General features: G+C 44.8%; 1 long non-coding RNA gene across 1 annotated transcript; it reads right to left on the reverse strand.

Moving 5' to 3' along the window:
• Positions 1–362: 362 nt before the first annotated feature.
• On the reverse strand, positions 363–5,991 carry LOC138732929 (uncharacterized). The gene is made up of 2 exons (XR_011339337.1): positions 5,785–5,991; positions 363–3,595 (listed from the first exon to the last, which is right to left on the reverse strand). It is a non-coding gene; the product is annotated as an uncharacterized lncRNA (long non-coding RNA).
• Between the last annotated feature and the right edge of the window lie 571 nt (positions 5,992–6,562).

Consider the following 6,562-nt stretch of genomic DNA (forward strand, 5'->3'; position numbering starts at 1 on the left):
TCAGCTGCTGCTTCTTGGCTGGGTGGTCTATAACAGACTCCCATCACAAAATCTGCCTTCTTTTGGGCTCCTCTCATTTTAACCCACAGGCACTCGATCTCCTCATCACCATAATCAAGCTCGAGGGTATCCAAGTCCTCTCTTAGATAGAGGGCTACCCCGCCTCCTCTCCTGCCCTTCCTGTCCCGCCTGAAGAGTTTATACCCCACCATAGCTGCAGTCCAGTTATATGAGTCATCCCACCATGTTTCTGTGATGGCAACGACATCATAGTCTCCTTGCCCTAGGACAGCTTCCAACTCCTCGTTCTTATTCCCCATATGTTGCAAGGAAAGCAGCCATAGTCAAGACCACACCCACTATGAGTTTAGAATCTTGCTCAGTTTATTGCGAACCCGCCACCAACTTTTATACACCGCGTTACAGTCTACGCATAAAGTGCTTATTGGTCTGTGTCCACTACTCACACACTGATTGGTCAGCAGTTACTACGTGCTACGTGCCTGTTGGTAGTGATTGCCAAGCATGCTCTGTTCTTGTTCTGCCTTGCGTTCAGCTGTATTACTTACTACATTACCCACCTTGCCTTGCTACAAACCAACTTCCTCTAAATGTCAAGGTTATTCTGAGATTGAGGCCCTGCCAAAATATCAAGCCTTAAAGAGCCAGCGTCCTGATGCCCTTTCCTTCTTAACCTATCCTCTACAATTCCCCCTTTTTGTTTTTTGCACTATCAGCACTTGATTTAACCACTTTCCTGCTGCTCTTTGTCAACAATGTAACAAGCAAGGTACAATTAACAATGTTACAACCAATATCATTCCTTTAACCGTCTCCGAGAGCCATTCAAAGAGTTCCAGGTTTCTAAGCCATTTATCCAGTCCCAGGTTATTACTAATTTGAAAGTTTTTCAAATAGCTTCTCATCTGGTCAGATATCACCCAGACGTTAGTCTTTGGTTGCGATGGAATCTATGCGGCAATACCATAGATTACTGTTAGCATCTAAACTCCTCTAATCATGCTCATTGTTCTCATTCTCTTCCTGATTCGTAGCAGAGCTAGTCCTTTCTGCTGTACTAATGCGGGTCCATTTACTGGGCACCCACAAGGGTCCTGTCAGAGTAAGAACACACATATATCCTCGTCCGTTAAATAATACATCACTTGGTCCCTCCCAGATTCCTGACTTGGGATTTCTGTAATAGACTGACATAGTTGACGAAGTTTGTCCTGCTTGTGCCTGAGTATAATGTATAATTACTGGTGGCTCCTTACTCTCCCCAAACAAGCATAAATGATTTAAAACAAACAAGGTTTTGTTTAAACGCTCCTTGGGGTCTAGAATGTCTTTAAATTTATTCAGATAATCTTTCAGTGTACGATGTGCCCGTTCAATAATACCTTGCCCTGTGGGATTATTTGGGATCCCTGTCTTGTGCTGAACTCCCCACGTGTTCAAAAACTGCTCTACTACTTTGCTGACATACGCTGGTCCATTATCTGTTTTAATAGTTTCAGGGACACCCATTATAGCAAAACAAGATGTCAAATGTCGGCAAACATGAAGAGCCTTTTCGCCAGGCTGAGCGATTGCCCATACCATTCTAGAATAAGTATCTATAGACACATGCACATATTTTAACCTTCCAAACTCCGGTACATGAGTAACATCCATCTGCCATAATTCTAATGCTTTTAACCCACGGGGGTTGACCCCAATCCCTAATCCCGGACCATGATGACTGCATTGCGGACAGCTTCTAACTATTCCCTGAGCATCAGTGATTGAAAGTTTAAACTGTTGTTGCAAGCCTCGTGCATTTTGATGAAACTGTTCATGTGCCATTCTGGCTAACTCAAACTGATTAAGAGGAGCCCTTGGCTGACCAATCGTTACCAACTGATCTGCCCGATCATTCCCCAGGCCCAAACCATGTTGCCACTTATGGCTTCTTATATGAATGACACAATATGGAGCAGTTCGTAATATCAGTGCTTGTCGTAACTGCTGAAACAGATCAAACAATCGTCTATTAGAAATATCTCGTAAGAAAGCGTCCTCTATTCGTTGGACAACTCCAGCCACATACAATGAGTCCGTGACCACGTTTACTGGATGATGTAACCATCGTTTCATAGCCCAACAAACAGCAGTTAGTTCTAATGTCTGCAAGGTGTCGCCCGATTCCGCATTGAGTATCTGGTGAGACCAATGTCCATTATGTTCCCAAGTAACTGCTGCTCGGCGAGATCGTTTACCGGCATCAGTAAAGACCGTCAAGGCCCCTTGTATGGGTTTTTCCTTAGAGCGAGGAATAGAGATCCATTGATAATTCCTTAGAAGGTGTCCAATCTTTTCCACTGGCATTTCTGTAGATACATATCCACTATACCCCAGCAATGCAAGTTGTAAAGGTATAGAATGTCGCATGCACCATTCCCAGTCGGCCACTGTCATTGGAATGTGGGTGCTGTCGGGCTCATTTCCACTTAATGCCAATGTTCGTGATCGTCCCTTTCTGATTACTTCTCCGACAGCCACAAGTCGCGGTTGAATATTTGTCCTTGGTTGACTGGACAGAAATACCCACTCCAAAATCTGGAGGGAATTTCCCCCTTTTTGTTTTTGCCAATGTGCAATGACAGCACATACAGACAAGCGTAAAGACACGATGATCAGTCGCAATGGCTCATCTAAAAGATGTCGAGAAGCCCAACGCGAGCTAATCAATTGTCCCAAGTGGGTGATGCATTGTTTCTGGTTTTCTGTAAGTCGTAGGCGCTTGGATGCATCAGTCCCACGCAACAGTGGCAAAAGTGGTGCAATATCATCGTTAGTGTGGCAAAATATCCACTCAATAATTTGTAATGAATCTTTTGAATTTTCCTCTATCATTGCCTCAATTATCCCTAAAGGTTGTCTGCACTAGGACCCAGCAATTGCTGACTAGTTCCAGTGAGACTGGAATGCAGAGTGTTCTCACAACATTCCCCTAGAGAGATAACACCGTTAACTCCTCTGGACTTCTTCAAGGCTGAAAGAAAAAAAAACTTAGAAAGGAAGGGGAAGGAAGGGGAAGGGCGGGGGGGGTGGGGGTGGGGGGCATTCACACACATACAGCTGCATGTTTTGCTAGGTATTTTAAAACTTTTCCTGCTGAAGCCTTTCATTCCAAAGATCCCCAGGTAAATCTACCTGTTTGCCGGCTTAGTGGACATTTGAGATTGAAAGGTCCCAGAGTTATATTTTCAAGATTAATCAAAACCAATTTCTAAGTCTTACAAACGTTTGAAGCGCTTCAAACACGCACACACATACACACAACCACTCATTTCTCAGCTAACCAAATACATTCATACAATGTTGGTTATCACTATTGGATCCACAATTTTTCCACGCTACGAATATTTAAACTACACATGGTACTGGAAACATACAACACTTAAAATACGTAGATGCATTATCTAATAAGGCTTATATGGATTGCCTAACAAATATTTCACTTATGGTAGTCTTTTGTAGTTTCTGTATTGATAGAATCACGGACTGGTCAGTTGAACCACAGCCTCTGTCTCTTCATGGGGTGCAATTGCTGAAAAACAAATCAGATGAGTGATTCTAGTGCCCTTTGATATAAAGTCTGGAGGCATAGACATCCAAACTATTACTTGCATCGCTCTCGTAAAGTCAGCATCAGTCAATTCTGGTAAAATAAACAATCTTTGTAACAGGTGATGATGCAATTAACAGTGCAGTAAGTCCATCTTTGCATTCTTTAAGGCTAATTGTTTAAGCAACACTTATCTAGTGGCGATATTGTCTGCCTGCTTATTTAAGGCCTCTTGTAGTTTGTCTAGAAAAGTCATGTGAATAACGCCATTTTCCAGATTTCTTTTTTTTTTTTTAATCACAAATACAGGTGCGTTCCAAGGACTATTAAATGGGACTGTATGCCCGTGATCTATTTGCTCTTCCACTAAATTTTGCAATGTACCCAATTTTTCAGTCGTAGGGACTAAGCCAAATGTATTTCAGGGATTCTTATGGACTCGAATCCTTGTGAGCCATGCTCTACAGAGTCAGCTTGGAACACAGCTGCTTTGAACAAACTTAAATACACTATCTGGCTATCTGTTGGTATTAATACTAGTGGAAATGGTGTTCATAACACTAGTGGAGACAGCATCCATACCCTTGCCTGAATTATTTCAGAACAGCCTGCATCAATGACCCCAGGTAAAACAAAGATTCCCAATCGAGTTATTGACAATCATTCTAATTACAAGTTAGTAAAGCCACCCTCCAATGGTCCTTTTACGTTCCATGGTATTGTGTGAAGTGCAGACGATTGCAGCACTACTGCGATGGTGGTGATTACGTCTATCTCGGTGCTGCATCTGGTTCTTGCTCTGAGGTGAGAGCTGCTGCTTGCTGCGGAGGCGTCTGTGTTGGTACGTGCCTCTGAACCATGCTTTGCTCCTGGTTTTCTGACAATACTGTCCCGTTCTTATCCCATTTTGATTTACACCAACTGGTAAAATGTTTGCACTTTCCACACCAAGGGCAGATTTTAGGCCCTCTCTCCTGGCGTTGCGTGTGGCAGTCTCTTTTAAAATGTCTCTCTTTGCCGCGTCTCTGACAGAACGTATTTCTGTCCCAGATTACAGTCAGGGCAGCTACGAGCTGTGCTTGATAGGTAAATGATCCCAGCTGTTATTGTAGGAGTTTTCAGACCACACCATATCTTTCCATATTCGTCATTAGGATTTTTTGTCAGTGATTGCAAAATTAAGGCTTCTGTAACTGCTCGGTTGTCTTACTTGCTTGTCAAGCACATCCTTCAATCTATCTATAAACACCATATACAGGTCATGCCTGTTTCAACTTTCTAACATCCGGTATCTTTGTAAGTGTTTGATAAACCAAAAAGCAGCATCTGTTGTAAAATTGCATTATTTAAGCTGTCTTGACTCTTGAACTGCTACCAACGTTGTTTAATTGAGCCATTTCTTATCGTATCTGTTAACAGTCCCTTCTGCAACGCTGAAAACTGCTTGAGTTTTGCTGCAGCAGCAGGTGGACCCCCCTTAGCCCAGGGCAGAGGCCCCCCTACGGTGAACCGTTCCGCAGGAGCTGGAGGGGTGGGGGAGCGGCCCTCGGCCAGGTGGCTTGGTTCTCTTCTTACAGTTTTTGGAATCTCCTTTATCGCTTCGTCACTAATTGGTTCCCAGCGCAGACTGCCATGCCGCGCACAGATCAAAGCTTGCAATATTTCAGCTTCTCCCTGCTGCTGTGCCTCCCTCCTGGCTTGCACCCATTGGTCTGAGGGACAGTGAGGGGGTGGATCGGGCTTCTTGTTGGTGTCTATCGGACCCGGGTCAAAGGGATTGTCAGCCCTCCCGTCGGGGGGTGCAGAGGCAAGCGCAGCCAGTTTAGGGAGGTGGGAGGTTAGTACAGTTGTTGAAGATCCTGCACTCCGCTTGAAATTATCGCTCTGCTTTTTAGAGCCGACATGCACCTTTAACGCTTCAAAAACTTTCTGCCAGGGAGCCCCCAGCTTTTTCACTCCTTTTTTTTCCTCTATCGTAGCACCCCACAACTGATTGCCCACGTTCCGCCATTCCACGTCAAAATAAATCTTTGGGTCTTTAAAACAACCCCGTTTAAGTCCCCAGTCACAAAGCTCCAAAAGCTTCTTCGTGCTCACGCCTACCTCTCTCTTAGAGAGAATATCAACCAAAAGCGTGAGTGCCGCGTCTCGACCCATCTGCGCGGTCTTACCGGTGCGAGGCTCTTCCCGGTGCACTCGGTCCAAGAGCTCCAGCTGTCTGCTTCCCAGCAGCAGATGCCTCCTCGCTCTGCTCTCCCCTTCTCCATCTGCTCCCCCGTTTTTAGCAGATTTGAGAAGTCCTCCGTGATCCTTCCTCCCCTGGATCCTGCCACATCCCTGTTCATGAGCGCCAATATGTTGCAAGGAAAGCAGCCGTAGTCAAGACCACACCCACTATGAGTTTAGAATCTTGCTCAGTTTATTGTGAACCCTCCACCAACTTTTATACACCGCGTTACAGTCTACGCGTAAAGTGTTTATTGGTCTGTGTCCACTACTCACACACTGATTGGTCAGCAGTTACTACGTGCTACGTGCCTATTGGTAGTGATTGCCAAGCATGCTCTGTTCTTGTTCCGCCTTGCGTTCAGCTGTATTACTTACTACATTACCCACCTTGCCTTGCTACAAACCAACTTCCTCTAAATGTCAAGGTTATTCTGAGATTGAGGCCCTGCCAAAATATCAAGCCTTAAAGAGCCAGCATCCTGATGCCCTTTCCTTCTTAACCAATCCTCTACACCCATGCTGCATGCATTGATGTAAATGCACTTCAGCTGGACTGGCGAACCTTCAGCCCTCTTAGAGGGAATAGAGTTTATTCACAATTGACTGGTCGTTGGAGTAGCTAACACTAGATTGCCCGTATCTTCCTTACTGTCCCCAGGTGTAATCACCCCCACTTGCTGTGTGGTTATGTACTGGTGGTCCTGACCAGCACACCATCTC

This window comes from Phaenicophaeus curvirostris, chromosome W, assembly GCF_032191515.1.
Source record: "Phaenicophaeus curvirostris isolate KB17595 chromosome W, BPBGC_Pcur_1.0, whole genome shotgun sequence".
Classification (NCBI taxonomy): Eukaryota; Metazoa; Chordata; class Aves; order Cuculiformes; family Cuculidae; genus Phaenicophaeus; species Phaenicophaeus curvirostris.